A 20,200-nucleotide genomic window follows, 5' to 3' on the forward strand; every position below is an offset into this window, starting at 1 on the left:
AAGGGCTCTTTAGAGGCAGCTGTAATAGGGCTAATCTCAGTAGGTGGGAGTGAAGGAGCTAATGGTTTTTCTGGGCAGGATAGTGTAGCAGACAAACATGAAGTAATCTCTTCAGATAGGACTGGTTCTGTTGGCAGGAGTGGTTCAATGGAATTTAGGGGCTCAGTGTCTCCAGCTTCCTGATTATCTGCCAATATGTACCCATTTCAAGTTTCAGGATCCCATTTCTTCCCAGTCAATACCCTCACTTTAACTTCAGACAGCTCTCTAGGTTGAGAATTGAGCTGGTGTTGCAATTCAGTCACTCTTGCAATAAGAGCCTGGGTTTGGTTTTTGGCAGTATCAGCTCTGCTACTATAAGAAATAAGGCTTTCTTTCAAAGCACAGCTGGAAGTTTTGAGGTTGTTTATGTGGCACTTGAGGTTTGACTCTGAAGCCCTGAGTGGATCTTTTTCTTTCACCATTTTGTCTATAGAAAGTAGGACTGTGAGAGATAGGGTTAACTGTGCTGGAGGAACAAAAGAGCTGTTAAAAGATTACCGTCTAGAAGTTGGGTAAACAGGAACCACACCCTGTCAACCTGAGATAAGGCCGAAACAACTCATGAATTACTATCTCCCTCTTGGTGTTTTTCTAGTCTCTTCCCCCTTTACAGGGCTCCTGCATGTGCAGAAGAACAAAGTGTGACTGCTGTTTAACCTTCCTTAGCCCTCCGAAGATGGTGATGTAGTGCCAAAAATCAATGCACTTGCTCTATATCCCATAAGAAGTGATGCCAACTGCTGCCAAGAGGACTCCATCTTGAACATCAGCAGGTTCCATCTTGGATTCCAGATGCGCCGGCAACCTAATTAACATGCACCACCATTCTGAGAAGTACCTGCCCACTGAAAAAAACCCAATAAATATTCATTATTGTCTCCACAGAACCCATATAAGCCCTAGCCTTGCTTCTCTTTTTGAGTCAGTCTTTTGGAGAGGCTTAGATCCCCGCTGACTCCTTTTGCTTGACTCAAGCAAAATAAAGCTTGCTGAAGATGAAGTTTGTCTTTTGTGTGTATTCTTACTTGGAAAAAGACAAGGGCCCTTTGTGTCAGGTTTGCAATTGGTAACAGGACCAACCAATGAGCTTTCTTATACTTCTCATTCTGACAAAACTGTAGAAAGATATCACTTAGGTGTTCACCCAGAGCTTCGCCTTTCACCAATACCTCATCTACTGGTGGTGATATTTTGTGTATTTGTGTTGCCACCTCATGCCGTGGATTAGCAGTGCCTTCTTTACTACTGGAAGCAGAGTCATCAACATCTTTAAGACTAACCAGACTTGAGAACCAATTTAGAAAACTCATCCTTATAATTTTGTTTCTCTAGATCCACTCTCCCATTCTCGGTACCAAATGCCTTAAGCTGAGTTCTCTAGAGAAGCAAAACCAGTAAAGTGTATACATATATATAGAGAGAGATTTATATCAGGGAAACAGCTCACTCTATTGTAGAGGTTGGGATATCCCAAGTCTGTGGATCAGGATAGAGACCTCTCCCAATCCACACAGTCACAGAAGTTGGTGAACCCAAGATCAGCAGGTCAGAAAGCAGGGCTCCTGCTCACAGGTTGTGAAGGTTGAGGAATTCCAAGATCGACAGGTAAGTAGCTAGCTGAAGCCCCAAGAACTGGAGGTCAGATAAGAGGCAGTTGCTGAATCCAGAATAAGCCAAAAACCTTGGCAAGCTGAGCAGAAAGAAAGTAGAGAACAGAGGGCAGAGAGATGAAGGGATGGTGAGACACCACAGGCCCTGTCCCTGCTGGTACCATTCAGCAGATTCCATCATGAGGGTTATCACATATCAGATTCCAACAGGGAAGTGATCACGTTATACAACTGCCAAAACACTGAGAATCATGGCCCAGACAATTTGACACACAATCTTAATGATCATACCATAGCTAACCAATCCAAATGTGATATTTATTCTCTTAACTCTTTCTTTTTAATTCTCTCTTTCCATCCTTGAGTTCAGGTCCTCATCATTTCTCTCGTCACTCTTGTAGTTCTATCTCACTCAACTTCATCCTCAACAAGACCAGGAGTATATCCCAAAATAAAAATGGAATGCTTTGATAAAAAATCTTCAATCACACCCCAATGCTTAAAAGACCACATTGAAACTTCTTAATGTAGCATAACCTTCCCTTGATCTAGCCCCTGGATACCTCTTTGGTTTTTCATCATTCCACTTCCCTCTCCAGTCACATTTTCAACCTCAGACATAGTGAATTCATTGTAGTCCTCCATCAATGTCTTCTTTCTCTGTCGCATCTCTGAATCTTGGCATGTGGCTCCTTCTACCAGAATGGTCTCCTACCCTTTACATGTAGCCAACCCCTATTCAGTCTTTATACCCAGTTCCTATCTGAAACCTCTGGATTCCTCCAGGAGCTATCTTCTTCTAACTATCCATCACAGGTGTTATGGATTTCCAAAAAATGATTACCACTCATGTTGTATATTATTTCCATAGCTATTCTTTTTCCTTAAATAAGCCCTCCAAATTGCATAAGCTTCAAACCCCACAAAATTTGCATTTGGCACAGAGTTCGTATCTTTTTCATCTTTGTACCCAAATCAGCTAGCATGGTGTCTGCATGTACTAGATGCTCAAAACAAGTTTGTTGTGTGAAATGAAATAGTTAAATAAAACATTGCATTTTATTGGGAGGGGAATACAGTATAGCCTATATACAATGGGTTTTGAAACTAGAGAAATATGAATTTGGGTCTAGGTTCTGACACTTCCTGCTTGTGCGATTTTGAGAAATTTTGTTAACCTTAGCTTTAAAATGAGGTGAACAATAGTACTTAACACATAGGATTCTCATGTGGATTAAATGAGAATACATGTAAAGTTCTTTGCATTTTAATTGACACATTTAAAATATATATTAGAATTTATTTATACTGGAAAAAGATTAACCAAATAAACATTTTATATCAAATATTTAGACTTACAGGATGACTTTAAATGTCATAATATGATATTTCTAATTAAACGTGAGAAAAAGATTTTTTGCCTGACTAGGTGTACATATTTAGAAAATATTTACATAGTGAATGAGTACAGCTATTAATTTCTCTGTTTTTTCATCAGTAATCTCAAGGGTAAAACTTTGCATACAGTCAAAATTTAATAAATATTAACTGATGATGAATTCAAGCTTAGAGATTAATAGAAACTTGTGGGTAAAAAAACCCAACTCACCAATCCACATGGGGTTATTCCAGCATCAACCAATACACACTGCATGCCTGAAGAGATCAATATGTCAGCACACCTGTAGCCCATAGCCAACAAATGATCAGAAAATTTGCTTTACTCAGTTATTCCATGTAGTTTGATGTGTTTGGAGCAGGGCTTCAACCATTTTGAACCAATTCAGTCATGGCTGACAAAGTGAAACCAGAAGAGATCCAAATTTTTTAAATTTAAGTGATCTGGAACCATGACTCTTAAAATTACTGATTGAAGCCCTGGAATGAGAGGCTGGGAAGAGGCGTAGTGAGCTCTTTCAGCAGCCTGATGTGTGAGATTGGATCATCGTCAGACTAAGGAGAGCAACACACATTCAAAATGGCACTGTGAGCTGCCATATTTGAGCAGGGCACCACTATTTCTGACTCTGTGCAAAATCTGAGGTGGAAAGAGATTTTGTTGCTATGCAACATGTACACACACTGCCCTTGTTTTCTAAGGGGGAGATTAAGTTTCTAGCAGAGCTTTGACTCAATTTTTCTTGTTCTGGTTATGGTTCCAGTTAACCCAAATTTTAAAAATTCAGGTCTGTTCCAATGTCACTTCTTCAGCCATGGAAGAACCAGTTCGAAGCCCTGTTTTGGAATATCACTTAACACATAATCAGTCCTACATGTATTAAGCAAGTTAAACTGCTGGGTTCAGAGAAAATAATTTGAATGAGTACTTCACTGAAATACTATTTGTGGCAGAAACTGAATAAACCCAAGTAATCATGAGACAACAAATGCGAATTACTATTACATGCAATCATTCATTCATTCATTCATTCACCATATCAGAAATCAGAAGAATGAAGAACCTCTTCTTAGAATTCACTCCATGTGTATAATTTTCAAACATTTCTATATGTTCAATAATTTATTGCACAAGCTTTTTTTTTTTAATGTCACCATATGTCAGGTACTGTGCAAGACTCTTAGTGTATAAAAATGAATAACATCCAGTTTCTGCCACTGAGAGACTTATAAGTTGTTGAAGCTACAAACTATCACCAGTTGCCATCAAGTCGATTCCTACTCATGGTGGCCTTGTGTGTTGCAAAGTAGAACTGCACTCCACAGAGTTTTCATGGCTGTGACCTTTTGCAAGCAGATTGTCAGGTCTGTTCTTTGAGGTCAGCCTTTGGGCTGGTAGCTTAGCACTTGCAAAGACAATTATATTGCAATGGGGAAACTAGAGGCTTTAATGACTGGTGCTAATAATTTCATTCAAAGTCCTCATAATCTAAGTATGTATTTTAAAAAATGGAGTCACTGCTGCCAATGTTCATTTTCACTCTCTCCTTGGGATAGTCCCAGGCTAAAAGAAGGAGAGTAAATGAAGTAGCTAGATTAGACATATCCCCGATGAAATCATCTTATCAACCCTACTGTCTAAACTAAGAGATGGTGTCATTTCCCAAATTCTTCTTATCTTAGAAGATCTAAATTGTTGTCTTATTTGTCAAACCTCCCCTTTTTTCCCCTCCCCAATCCTACCTCACACAGGTAAACTGATTGTGTCTCCATGATTGCACTTAACACATAGTATTTTATAGACCTATGGTCATGGGCCAGAAGTAGAAAACAAGTTGGGAAATACTTTCTAACTTTATTCCAAAGGTGAGATTTCTTCCATTAGTGCCTAAAACTTTTATTCATGCATTTATTAAAAGGCTTTTATAAGTTATTCTTTTCAAGTCAATCCAGTTTTAACTTCCTTTGAAATGACATCTCCAACAAACACTTCAAAGGCATAAAGAGCCACGTGGGTCTGCTGAGATTATTCACAATTTAAAATAATTGAAAAGATTACACAAACCTGTTCCTCCAGCTTTGGGGGTTATATCCAAGACAGACACAGTAAGCTAGCACAAAGTTATTTGAACTGTTCCTCTTTAAAAAGAAGAGTTTGTGTCAAACGGCATAGCAACACGAACATTCTTACTTTAAACAACTGTGGCAAAATGATGCAAGCCAAAAAGTTGGAACTGATTTTCAACTGTATTTACCATATCAAAGAAATTTTTTGCTCTTTGGAAAATATCATACCAAAAATATTTTAGATCCATAAGCCAAGGGCTTGGGACACTCTAGTGTGTGGTGAGCAAGATTCCATGGCCTGGGTATCTTGAAAATTTATGGGTCAGAAAAAAAAAAAAAAAACAACTGAAAAAATACAAAAAAAATAAAACTCCAATCTCAGATGATGGACACAGAGTAATTTTGAAATTGGATCTCCATTCAATATGTCAATCACTTTGACTGGAAGATCTGGTGAAATGAGTTAGTCTGCTATCCACTTGATCTGACAAAATAGAAAGGCCACTATTACTCTCACAGCAGTTGTCACCGGACCCTGTTTGGAACCCACATGAAATCATTCAGTAATGCAAATCCTGACACGATGAATCTATCCAGCATCAGTCAGGTATTTTACATTTATAGAGTCTCACAAAGTTCTATTCAATGTGCATGTGAGAGATGTGCATGAAGGAAATGCAATAAGACAGTCAGGAAAATAGACAATTTGATGGACCAGAAAAAGTGCTAGAACAGACTTAGGGAGCAATACAAAAAGGAATAAAGAGGGGAAGGTGCAACTAACTCCAGAGGCCCTGGGGAAAATTTGAAAAGTGACATTTCTTGAAAGAAAAATATAAGTTTTCCAGGGAGTTTAATCCAAAACCAAACCCATTGCTGTCAAGTCAATTCCAACAGAGTAGAACTACCCCATAGAATTTCCAAGGACCGCCTGGCGGATTTGAACTGCCAACTTTTTGGTTAGCAGCCAGAGCTCTTTACCACTATGCCATCAGGGTTTCTCCAGGGAGATTAAGGAGCATGAAAAGGCCTGGTGTAAAATTCTGGTTGTCTATGCATAGAAATGATGACAAATACAAGAAAAGAGAGTTTAGGTTACACCATAAGAAATACTAAACCATTTCTGACCAATGATAAATTGGATTCTGAGAATAAAGGATCTGGTAGGCCATGCCGTAGAAATTTGGACTTTATCCTATGGGAAATAGGGAACAAATCTAAATTCTTAAGACAGAGTGACATTCACGGATTTGTTTTATAAGCTAACTCTGGAGGAAATATGGAGCAGGGACTGGAGTAGGAAGAAGATGACGCTAGGAAGGCCAGCGAGAAGGCTATACAAATAGTCTAGACATGAGGAATTAACAGTTTTAACAACAACAGAAGAGAGATGCAGACACACACGCGCACGTGCGCGCACACACACACACACATAATGGGACCTCGAGAAATAGGCTCTTCATCTGTTCTGCTTTGTTTTACAAGAAACCAATTACCTAGCTTCCATGTAGGTTTGACAAAGAAGAGGCACTACAGGAAAACTGAAGAGTGAGAAAAGGAGGAAACCAGGGTTGTCCCATTGTCGTTTTAGCCCTGGGAATTGTACAGCCTTCTTGCTTTTGCTAAATGTCCACCCACTGTTTTGCTTCTCAGCTCTTCTATCATCTACTTAAACCAATTTCCTGCATTGCATCCCCTCTGTTAGAAACACCTGGAGTGATGTCTATTTTTGTTACTGGACAACAGGGTGATACAAAAGAAAGAATTGAAACAAAGGGGATTGCCCAAGAATTAACGACCATGAATGTAGAGGTGAAGGAGAAGGTGGCAGTGAGGACAACTCTGAAATATCAAAGTGAGCCTGGATAAGAAAAATAATACTAGGAAACACTCGCTGAGAATTTAGAATGTGCCAGTTACATATAGTAATTCATTTAATCCTTACGACAACCCTAAGAAGTAGAAACTTATTATTATACAATTTTATAAGTCAGAAAAAATGAGGCCTAGAGAGTTTAAGTGATTTATCCACAAATTAGTAAGTAATGGATAGTCTGGTGGTCAACAACCTACAGAGAGATGAAGAAGAAGGATCTGGGCATGCAGTGTATGAGGTACTTGCTGAACATCTATGCCCAGATGTTCTGTAGCTGGAAATATAGCTTACAGTTTCAGAGACAGATTAAGGATCGGAATACGGAGGAGCGAGTTATCATTGTATAACTAAGTGTGGAAGCTATAGAATGTTAGGTAGAGAAGGACCAAAAATTTTAAAACCTTATCATTGTATAAATGAAGCAGATGAATTGGTCCATTCTCTCTAGTGCAGAGGCTATGAACAAGATGACCACCAATAAGATGCTTCTAAAATTACCATGCTACACTTTTATGATATAATCCCCAAATATCCCTGTTGCATCGCTAACTTGTCACCACTTAATAAATTAGATTGGGAGTTTCTTGACAGCACTAACAGTATATATTTCAACCAGTCAATCAAACAACAAGTATTTACTGAGCTCTTTGTAAATGTCTAGTCATATATTAGGTTTTGTAGGGGATTTAAGAGAAGCCCAAGATAGTCTCTCTTCCCAAAAGCAGTTCACACAGGCAGATTTGTCGAATGCTTTGTACGTCTACCCTGTGGCTTCACTCGAAGCACAATACACACCAAAAGGCTCAGTAAATAGTCACGGAATCATTTTTTAATGACATGGAGGTTACTGAAATTCGTACACATTTTTAAAACTTCAACTTGGTAATGATTTAGGGCACTTCAAGGTTGTCTAAAATTTCCCATATAATCTCAAGTAATTTATTCGTTACTCAAGTATGTAAATGATAAGATGAGGTCATTTAGCTAACATTTATTGAGAATTCCTTGCATTAAACAATGGGATAAGTTCTGGGGACACAAAAAGAGGCAACATTTAGTACCTGGTCTATTGAGATCCCCCAGGGGTAACATAGAATAAAAGTAACGATTCTAAAGGACCATATAAAGTACTACAATGAGGCTATTCATTGTCTCCTACCAGAAGAAGCTCAAAATTGTCCCTAACTCAGCTTGGGAGGGGGTAACAGAACATGCCTACAAGAGACGGTAAGGCTAGAGCTGAGTTCTGGTGGATAAACCAGCGTTACCTGGAGAAGAGGGTAAAGATATTTACATAGAGGTAAGCACGCTCCATGGCTTGGAGGTGTTCAGATAGCATGGAGCGTTCAGAGGCTTGCATGGAGGTCAAAACAGCTGGAAAGAAAGAAGTGTGTGAGGATGCCACACATGGTAAATCTGGAATGTTATAGAGGTCAGAGCTAAAGGGCCTTGTTAGTCATGTGGAGGTGCTTTAATTATACCCCCAAGGCAGTGAGAGGAGCCACCGAAAGATTTTAATTAGGGGAATGAAACGATTTTATTTACTTCTAAGTAAAATCATTTCAGTAGTATACAGAGAAGGGATTTGCTGGTGGTTGTGGGGATATGGGTGGGAGGAAGAGTGGAATGTGAGACTGAGAGAGCATTTAGGAGGCAGTTGTAGAAATCCAGGCGAGAAATTATGAGGGTAAAGTCTCTCCAGTCAGCCAAGAGTCCGGTTCACAATGACCTTTGGTTTGGATGTGTAAACAGAAGGAATTTATTTTCTCTATCTTTCTTTTTTAATGATTATTATTTAATGTAGGTTATAACCCTTCCTGGAACAGTTCACTAAGACCCCCGGAAAGAGGCGGCCATTAAAATTAAGCTGAGCGAGATGGAAAGTGGGGCTGTAAAAACCCCACCGCAGCCACCTGGAAACAGAAAACTTCAGGCTGTGAGTCCTGGCAGGCTTCATGGGAAGGACTCCGGTACTTTAAATAAAAGAAAAGAGGCCATAAGCTGGATTCTTTCAATTTGGAGTTTTCTTTCTCTCCTTTTCATTTTGAGATTTCAGCCTTCAAGTAGGAGGAACTAGGAGAAAATAACATCTGTCTTTGTTAATTCTGGGTATACAAACTTTAAAACTTCTCTGTGTTTTCAGTATAGGCAATGGATGTTAGTGGAGTTGGGGAGAAATATTCAAAGGCAATACTGTTAAAGAATAATTTTTGAAAAGGTAAAAGTCATAACTCTTAGACAAATATAAAATGAACACATCAATTAATGGGGGAATCACTAAGGTCTTAAAATCAGTCCTAAGATGTTTGAGAAGTTAGGTATATATAAGCAATTTAATAGATTAATGGGTTTTTGGGTTAGATACAAAACTAGTTAGTGTTCAACAGGTCTATAGACCTTTGGGTTATATGTTCTACCAGACAGGAATTATTTGCATCTCACCTGGGCAAAAATTTATACAATAACCTTTGCTCCTAAAGAGTTGTAAAGGAGACAATCAGGAGAAAGTCATACCCAGCATTTTCCTGAAAGATCACCCAGTAATTAGAGGCCTGTTTCCAATTGTTGGATAATTTTTCTGACAATAGAGTTTTTGGTGAGACTGGAATTTTACACCTGGCATGTAGGAAATTTTAGATAAGAAAACCAAGTCTGAACTGGACATGAAAAATATTATGACATGTTGATTTAAAAAAAAAATGGGTTAAGTATATACATTGACAAGCTAAAAAAGAAGACATAAAAACGACAAATAGACATATTAAAAATGTTCAATCTTACAGGAGCATAAGAAATGCTGGTTAAAACACTAAGGTACCAATTTCCCCTAACAGAATAATAAAAACAGGTTTAGATGATGCTATCCAGTGTTGTCAAGACTGCTGGGAAAGAAAAACTTTCATAATCAGCATACAAGAATATAAACTGATAGAAGCTCCCTGGGTTCTATCACTACAGAAGAGGCTCACACTCTAGTCCCTAGGGTTCTTGCCCATAGTAATTATACTACACATCCCTGCTCAGGAGTAGGGAAATTGCAGGGAACCCCCAGCTCTTCCTTAAAACCTGCTGCTTGTTCTAAGGTCACCCACCACTGCATTACTTTCAAGGCTAGAAAGGCACAGGAGTCCCCAGAGCTTCCATACTTTGCTCCCAGTAAAGAAATATCTTCCAGTCATACCACTCTGGGGGAGTCAAGGTTGAAAATGACTGCAGAAGGGTGAAGGTGTGCCATGCTTGGAATCAGGAGGTTGTTGCTGATGCCTTGATGCCTCTTGTTCTTAGCTTTGTGCCCCTTTGCCTTATCAGAACTCCCCCATATTTTGTCTTCTTTCTCCTCTCCTCAACCTACTGCCCTTCTATCACATTCTCCCTCTCTCTCTCACCCTCCCCCCCCACACATGCAATAGTCACAGTCCACTGATCTCTCCTTGCTAAAAAACAGGCCATTCACTTGACTCATATGATGTTTCTTGATTTGTGTTACTAATTGCAAAAGTGTTTGCATTTTCAAAGAAAATTTTGATTTTAACTCAGTATTTGGGCAATATGTAAATCAAATCTCTGACAAAATTCGAAACCTTCTTCAAATCGGGATTTAAAAAAATCACACTATCGGAGGCCAAGTACATAAGTGATATACTTTCAGCTATATGGGAGTACAGTTAAGGAGTGCAAAATTGTATTCTTGTCTATGAGGAAACTTGCTCGTGAATCCTGGCAGATCATAACATTTTCCTGACCCAATTGTGAAAAAAGGTTGTTACCTTAGACAAACACCATCTTTTAAGCATAGTATCCTAGGGAGCAAAGTACTATTTCCCCATTACTGTGCTGAGAATTGAGGATATCCAGTTGAGTAAGACATGGTCCCCTGAACTCAGAATGTTGAAATATCTACAAGTTTCAATGAATTTAAAGTAATAATAATAATACGCATAACAAAGCTAACATTTCCTAATGACTTAATACGTTCTGAAGATTGTTCTAATTAATTTACATTCACTAATTTGAATTTGTTCCTAGCTGGGACCAAAAAACAACAGCACTGTGAAGCAGATACTATTATTATCCACATTTCGCAGAATAGAAAGCTGAGGCACAGAAGACTAAAGTAACTTTCCCAATGTCACACAGGTGTTAAATGGAGACATACTCTGTCATTATGAATAGACATTTATTTATAACTATATATAAATACATATATATATATGTTTTTTGTGTGTGTGTGTATAAAAACCAGTTGTTGTCTCACGGAAACCCCATGTATGTCAGAGTAGAACTGTGCTCCATAGGGTTTTCAGTTATTATTCAGAAGGAGGTTGCCAGGGCTGTGCTCCATAGGGTTTTCAGTTAATTATTCAGAAGGAGGTTGCCAGGGCTGTCTTCTGAGGACCTTCTGGGTAGACTTGAACCTCCATGGAGGCTGTTTCTCATAGAGTCTCTCGAGCTCCACACAAGCCACGATCACTTGCCCAGAAATTCCCTGCTCCATTCATTGTTGTACCCCCTCTCCCTACATCCATGAGGGGACTTTGTCCAAATAAGATTAACCAGCACTCTTTCTTTTTATTTCTGATGCTACTACAGTAATAATCCTAAGCATATCAAGCTTTTGTGGAAAGATCCTCTCCAATCTCCCAACCTCAGACACACCTTCGCCTAGCCATTTCTTATTTCCTCAACACTAATAAGGCCATTTGAATGTTAAACTGTTAAGTTCAGGACAAATAATCATGTATTTTGAGACTACGTTATCCAAAGTAGCTGTCCAAAGAACCTGAGCTTTCTGGCATATCAATTTCTTCTCATATCATATTTGTATGATGCTTTATAGAATAAAAAGAGATTTTTTTAACGACATGATTTCATTTTAATCACATAAGAATTTCATATGATAAGGTTGCCAGGAGTTGGAATCAACTCGACAGCAATGAGCTTGGGTTTATTTTACCTTTGACGAACATAAGGTCCAGAGAGGTAAAGTGATCTGTTCGGACTTCTCATCAGTCAAATAGACTGAGGTGATATAAAAAATCCCCTCTCCCACTTCCAACACAAAAAAATCCTCCTCTCTCCAAATATAACAAGGATAATTAAATATACAGCCAACCTCAAGTAACAAAAATGCCCAGATGACAGAATGGATGAGAGAATTATTATTATTATTATTATTATTATTATTATTATTACTTTCTTAAATCAAAGAAGGGCTCATGGGGGAAATTTGAGGGGAATAGTTTTAATGCCCACACGAAGAAGAAAGCCTAGGAGTTTGGTTCAAGCAAGACAGGAGGAGGGGATGAGCAGTAAGTAAGTTTAGAATCCACTTGGAGTTGTAAGTGAAAATAAATGAGAACTGGAAACCCAGGCTTGTGTACCATATGGATGTAATGTTCATGTCCCCATATGGGTAGAGTTAACCAAAACTTAGAAATTAAGTTGAAAACTAGAGTGTGTCCAAGGAAATCATAGAGATCTCACAGAGTATTGTATACAAGTATTCCTGCAACTCCAGACACACAGAGCTTCCAGAGAGAGCATTTTGCACTGAAGATGATGTCACAAGTACAGCAATTGCAAATCTTGTGATTAAATGAACCAGCATGCAGAAGAGACAGCGGACACTATAAGAGGGAAAATCTGCACACCCAAAACCAGAGATAATAGAACAATCTGAATGAAACCATAAGTATGCCTAGGCTGTTTAAAGATATAAAAGAACGAGTACAACATAAAGTAGAAACAGAACATTTTAGAAGACAAAGAAAGAAAGGGTAGATTTGAGAAATAAGCAAATACAATTCTAAAAATGAGAAATGTAGTCATTGATATGAAAAGTTTAATGTATGGCTTAACCAACAAACTAGATACAGCTGAAGATAGAATTAGTGAATCAAAAGACAAATCTATGTGAATCACATAGAAGATAGGCATGGAAAGAAAAGTGACAAAATATATAAAAAAAAAAAGTTAAGAGACAAAGAGGAAAGAATCAAAATTTTCTTTCATTTATCTTACATGAGTTTCAGAAAGAAAAAAGAGAGATTTAGAAAAGATCATGGATACAACTTCCCAGAATTGAAGAAAGATGTGACTACATGGTTTGAAGGAGCACACTGAATTTTGAGCAAGATAAATCTACACCTAGACAAGTTGTAGTGAAATTGCAGAGCATTAAAAAATCTTAAAAGCTATCGGACAGAAATAATAGATGGCAATTAGGATGAAAGAATTCTCAGTAGCAGCAGCAGCTGTAAATAAAAAATGGCAATTATAATAAAAGCAGAATTCTCAGTAGCAGCAGCAGACATAAGTAAAAAATGGAAAAAAAATCTTTCAAGGGCTGAGGTAAAATAAATGTCCACCTAGAGTTCCACCTAAGACTGCTCTAAGAAAGAGGACAAAAATGATGTTTTCGGAGTTAAAAAAGACTGCATTTACTTCTGTCAGATCTTTGGTAAGAGAATTATAAAAGGATATGCTTTAGCATAAAGACAATTTAATTTGGAATGAAAGAAAGAATGGGTAAACAAGACTTACAGGTAGGTAAAGAAATTGGTAAACATGATGTAAAATCTAAATATTTTGTATCTGTTTAAAATAATAATAATAGCCAACGGGGGTTAGGTTTAAATCAATTTGGAACTAATAGTCTAGGCAATAATAACATGAAAGAGTTAAACTTTCCTAAATTCGTTGCATGTATAGAAACAGATAAAGATATTGGCTAACTTTAAACTTGTTAATTATGCATGCTAAAAATACAAAGGCATGAATGTATCAAAATGTATACATCCATTCTACTCTTGATAGACATTGAGGTTCTTTTTAGGTTGGAGCTGTTATGAATTATATTTCTATGAACACTCTTGTACCTGTTTTTGGATGCACTATATGGAAATGAATGAAATACAGAAATGCACAACATCATAGAATAATTTCACTAAAAAGAATATATACTCTATGATTCCATTTTTTAAAAAAAAGTGTTAAAACCAGCAAAAGTACCAGAAATTGGGTGTTAGAAGTCAGAAGAGTGGTTACCTTTTGGGAGGAGGGACGGGGTAGCAATTGGGAGGGGGGACCTGGGGAGTGAGTAATATTTTCTTTCTTGCCCTGAATGGTGGCTACGTGGCTGTATTCATTTTACGATAATTTATCTAGCTGTATAATTATGACGTGTGCATTTTTCTGTATGCACGTTATACTTTAATAAAATACAGCTTAATTTTTTAAATGTAAGGTTCCTACTAAAAAATTAAATAATTGTGTAACTTTATAAAGCAGTAGAAGGGGGGAAGGAATGTTTAAAAAAGGGGTTAATAGTAATTAAACAACAGAAGACAGAAAGAGAGGAAATAAAAACAGAGTAGAAAAAAAATGGCATAAATAATTTCAGTAGATCCAGAATCACTAGAAATGTGAATGGATTACACATCTACTAAAAAACAGAAGTAATTAAATTCATTTTTAGAAACTAGCTATATGCTGCTTGTAAGAGACACAGTTAAGGTGCATAAAAAAAAAAAGATTCAAAATGAAGGATGCTATAAGGTATACATCAAATTTCTCTTGATGCTGTAACAAATTACCACAAACTAACTGGCTTAAAGCAAAACAAATTTATTATTACTTTTTTTTTTTTTAAGGTAATAAGCAAATACAGTTCTAAAAATGTCAGTTAGACGTCGGACATGGGTCTCACTAGGCTAAAATCAAAGTGTCAGCAAGGCTGCTTTCCCTTCTAGAGGCTCAAATGTAGAATTAGTTGCCTTTCCGTTTTCAGCTTCCAGAAGCTGCCTGCATCCCTTGGCTTTTGGCTGGCCTCCTCTGCCTTCAAAACCAGCAATGGTGGGTTGAGTCCTTCTCATATCACATCCCTCTGACCTTGCTTCTGTCATTATATCGCTTTCTCTGACTCTTTTCCATCTCTCTATTACACTTTTAAGGACACTTGTGATTACATTCTTTACGATAAAATCTTATGATTTTAAAGTCAGCTAATTAGCATCCTTAATTCCATAACCAAACCAAAAACCAAACCTATTGTCGTGAGACAATTCCAACTTATAGCAACCCTATAGGACAGAGTAGAGCTGCCCCATAGATTTTCCAAGAAGTGTCTGGTGGATTCAAACTGCCGACTTTTTGGCTAGCAGCTGTAGCTCTTAACCACTATGCCACCAGGGTTTCCATTTTCCATACCCAAAACCAAACCAAACCCAGTGCCATCGAGTCGATTCCGATTTGTAGCAACCCTATAGGACAGAGTAGAACTGCCCCATAGAGTTTCCAAGGAGCACCTGGCAGATTTGAACGGCCAACCCTTTGGTTAGCAGCCATAGCACTTAACCACTACGCCACCAGGGTTTCCCCATTTTCCGTAGGCTACCTTAGTTTCCCATTGCCACTTAACATATTCACAGGCTTCTGGGATTAGGACATGGGAGGCCATTACTAGGCCTACGACATATGTATTTAGGCAAATAAACCAAAAACCAAACTCATTGCTGACAACTTGATTCCAACTCATAGTGACTCTATGAGTAAGCAAAAAAAGCTGGTGTAGTAATAGTAATTTCTGGAGATAGTATTTAAAGCAAGGCATATTAGTAGGGAAAAGAGAAAGGCTACATAAGGATAAAATTAACTGAAAAGATATGCAAGCATCATCAGTCCACTAAGAATTAAAGCTAAGACTTGGACCTACGTTTTGTATCTGCTGGTATAGCGTTCTTACTCTAGCCTGTTGCCATCCAGTCAATTCCGACTCACAGTGACCCTATAGGACAGAGTGGAACTGCCCCACAGAGTTTCCAATGAGCGGCTGGTGGATTTGAACTGCCAAACTTTTGGTTAACAGCTGAACTCTTAATTACTGTGCCATCAGGGCTCCATTCTTACTCTAAAAACCTCTAAAGAGCACGGACTAGTTGAAGGTTCTACTTGAAGCCAACTGTGCAAGTGCTAGGAAATTCCTTGCCTCAGATGAAAATAATAATTACGACCTAGACCACAGGGCTGTTGTAAGAAATACCTTAGGATTGAGGCACACTAAAGGTATCGTATAAATGTTAAATAAAAATAATATTTCCTGTATCCACAGTAGGGTTGGGCAAATCCAGATGTATATTGTACTTTTCACGTATTTCAAAATATTTTCAAATGTTTTGGTTCGGGTTCAATAAAAACCTCAAGTACATTTTGCCAAGTGATTTTTCCATTAATTATTCAATCCATTTGTATTTCAAGGGAAATTTAGTCCACATGTTTCTAATTCATTTAGCACTAACTCATCAAAATATTGTTTCTCTCAATGCTATTTTCTGTCCAAAAGGCTTCTTAAGCCTTCTCCTCCTTTCTTTATTTCTTAGAAACAAAATGATATAGCTTGCCAAGGGCAAACCCTAGTACTACCAAAAGGTTTACTCGACACTGGATCTAGAATTCTTTCAGTGACAGTCTTCTCTTAATCTACTCTGGTCCATGTCATCTCTCTCAGCTCCCCCCTGGCTTCTTTGCCTCCTCCTTCCCATTGACTGGGTTCTGCTTTACTGGCATTGTTCCACCAGAGACTTCAGGTTTTCTATCACTAAGACCACAGGCCTGCAGCCACCTCAATCCCCTTTTCAAACTCCTTCCCCTTAATGAAAACCTTCCCAGGCTGTAGCCAGTGAAATAATGGATTCTTACCTCCTTCCAAAATATCCTCATGAGATCCATAGCCAGCTTAAAAATAGACATATTTAAAAAAAAAAAAAAAAAACCTGATCTTTTTAAATTTGTACTTTCTGTGTGTGTATATATCTTATGTGTGATTAATGTTGTCTTAACTAAGGAGTGCCTAAACGGTAAAGTAAGTATGTTCATTGTGAGTGCTCCAAAAATAGCAAGAACTGTGCTTAAGAGTGAGTTCCCACGTTACTTATGGAGTAGTCTTTCCAAAGAGTTAACCTAAGTCTAATCTTAAGGATGTCGTAGAACATTCTACAAGACAACTGCCTCAACTCTTCAAAAATGTCACTAACATGAAAGACAAAAGTCATCAGAGTATGCTTCTAGATTAAAGAAAACTACAAAGATATGACAAATTAATGTTATCTTTAATTGTATTTTCGATTTTAGGGAAAAAAACATCTATAATAGACATTATTGAGACAACTGGAGAAATTTGAATATGTTACATTTTGGGGGGTACAATAATGATATTGTAGTTATATAGATGTATGAACTTATTCTTAGAAGTTAGAGTCTAAGGTATTTAGGGAATTCCTGGGTGGTACACACAGTTAACACCCTCGGCTGCTAACCGAAAGGTTGGAGGTTCAAGTCCGTCCAGAGGCACCTCAGAAGAAAGTCTTGGCAATCTACTTCTGAAAAAGCAGGCATTGAAAACTCTATGGACCACAGTTCTACTCTGATGCACGTGGGGCCCCCACAAGTCTGTGTCAACTCGATGGCAACCAGTAATGTATTCAGGTGGAAGTGTCTGTATCTTTTAATTTGATGGTTTCACCACATGATACCAGTGTAACATACATAAATGTTAGTTATTGAAAATAATATTGCAATGGTTATTGGTGACAGATGTAAGCATAGACATTGTAAAACAGGTTCTCAATGATTAATGGAGTAGATAGGCTTCTGAGCATCTAACGACCCCCTGAAAATGTTGAGTGTATGTACATTTTTCTCCGTAGAGTACCCATAGCTTTCATCAGACCTACAAAGGAAAAGTTAAAAGATTTCAGACTGGCTTAAGAAGTATCTAATTAGTATTCTGTTTATTAAGAGTAACCCAGACAAGTCCCTGGTTTGTCATTGCTCACAATGCTTGCGGCACTTTATACCTCAAAATTCACGGTAGCCAAGAGAAGTCTTTCAATAAAATTGAAGCCCTTTCACCACATACCTGAGGTGTCAGCATGTGTAAAGTCTGCTCCGTGAGAAGCTCAACACATTGGTAGGATGTTTAAATGATCACTTTATAAGCCAGAGAAAGCAAAGATAGTGGAAAACTAGCTGGCCAAGCAGTGGCTGGGCTTGTGCATTTGAAAGATTGCAGCATGCAGCCCCCCAGAGTATGAGAGGAGAACTGACTGTGCCTTCTAATTAGAAAAGAATTAACCTCAGCCATGTGACTTTTGTCTGGAAGGGGATTTGGGACATCATCAGTTTATGTGACATAATTTTACACCAGGTGGTCCTAGTTAGGTGAGAGATTTTATGCAAAAATAATCCTTCTTTGGCTTAATTCAGTACAATAAAACCACTAAGACGTTTTCCCATATGAAGCATTGCTACAGGCCCATTCAAAATGCTAATCCTCATTTTTATATGCATTTTTCATTACTCCTAAGAAGTTTACCAGGTTGGGAAATTTGCAAAAACTGGTCCCTTGACAAAATCACGGGTTGCTTTTACCGCAACAGGCTTGTTTTGTTTTCACGTAAGCCCAAAGTACTTTCTTCACGTCCCTCAACGCGCGCACCACAAATAGGATCAAATGTTGTTATCCTAACCTTACAAATGAAGGCAAGGGTCTCCCAGTGCCTCTTAAAGGCTATCAAAGTTTAAATTACTGTCTCTGAAATGGACACGAAAAGAGAGAGTGGAGGCAGAGAGCGGGCCATCTCATTAGGGGGAGAGTAACTGGGAGTGTGTAGCAAGGTGTGTATGTGTGAGAGACTGACTTGATTTGTAAACTTTCACTTAAAGCACAATAAAAATTATAAAAAAAATTTTTTTTAATTAGTGTCTCATATTCATATTGGGGCAAGCAGTCCAGAATTCTATCCAGGCTGTAGAAAATTCTTTGTAATACAAATTTCTATTAATGAGAACAGCAATGGGCAGTTTTATTCTACATGCAATATATACTGTACCTATAAATGTATATATGAATACGTCTATAATACGGTAATTCTTGATATTTGGAATACTCCTCTGAGGTCCTGAGGAATTCTGAAGTGTCTGTAGAATCTTCACTGAAACATAAAAGCATGTTCCAGAGCATGTTTACTCTGGCACAGCTTGGTGCAGGGGAACAAATTCAGTCGTGGGTTTGAATTCTGGCACCATCATTATTATTTATGTGACCTTGAAAAAGTTATTTAGTTTCTCTGAGCTTTATGTTTCCTCATCTGTAAAATGCTCAACAGTATGACCTCACAGTGTTTTTGCGAGGGCTAAAGAAGCCCTGTTAGTGCAAAGGTTAAGCACTCAGCTGCAAACCAAAAAGGCTGGCAGTTCAAATCCAACCAGTGGCCCCAAGGTAGGCAGACCTGGCAGTTTGCTCCTGTAAGGATTACAGCCTAGAAAATCACTCGGGGGCAGTTGTACTCTATCACATGGGGTCACTATGACCTGAAATCGACTCGACAGCATTTAGCAACAACAACAAATGGGACTTCCTTAATTGCTTTCGTTTAACTAGATTACTCAATTAATCCTTTCCCAGCATACTGTATGGTAGTTGTTGCTTTGCCGTCAAATCAATCCCAACTTATAGCGACCCTATAGGACAGAGTAGGACTGCTCCATAGGGTTTCCAAGGAGCTGCTGGTGGATTCCAACTGCCTACCTTTTGGTTAGCAACCAAGTTCTTAAATGCTGTGCCACCAGGGCTCCACTGCTAGTAGACTTACCTAAATATCCTGGACGTTTAAAATATAAATACTCTATTCTCTATTTCAAGTGTCAATTGTCCACATGGTATACATGGGTTTTTTAGGCATAGCAAAAAGAATGAAACTACAGCTTTTGTCTGTGTCCTATACCACATTAGTAAAAGTGTCAGGAAACGGTACATATGATTAATGCTGCTGAAATAGGCAGGAAATTATTCAGGTGGATTCAATCAACCCAGCCAAACATATAGGTAGCTTATTAAAATTTAGACAAAAGTCTGCAGGCACTTAATACATAACGATGACTCTAGACCTAAATTAAGAGCACCCCCCACCCCCTTGTTTACCCAGTTCTTGCAACTTACTGCCTGGAAGCAGCCTTCTTCTTAGCAAGAGAGAGTTATTGACCTGTGTTTCAGCATTTTTTTCCTCTCTGAGAGTAAGGCACGTGACCTTTCCTAAGCCCCTAACCCAAATTTTCCTTCTTAAACACAGGGCCATTGAGTTTGCCCTTTAGGCTGTTCTCTTACCAAAGCAAACGAAACAAAACACAGTTGCCCTGGAGTCGACTCCAG

Source organism: Loxodonta africana, chromosome 3, assembly GCF_030014295.1.
Source record: "Loxodonta africana isolate mLoxAfr1 chromosome 3, mLoxAfr1.hap2, whole genome shotgun sequence".
Lineage (NCBI taxonomy): Eukaryota > Metazoa > Chordata > Mammalia > Proboscidea > Elephantidae > Loxodonta > Loxodonta africana.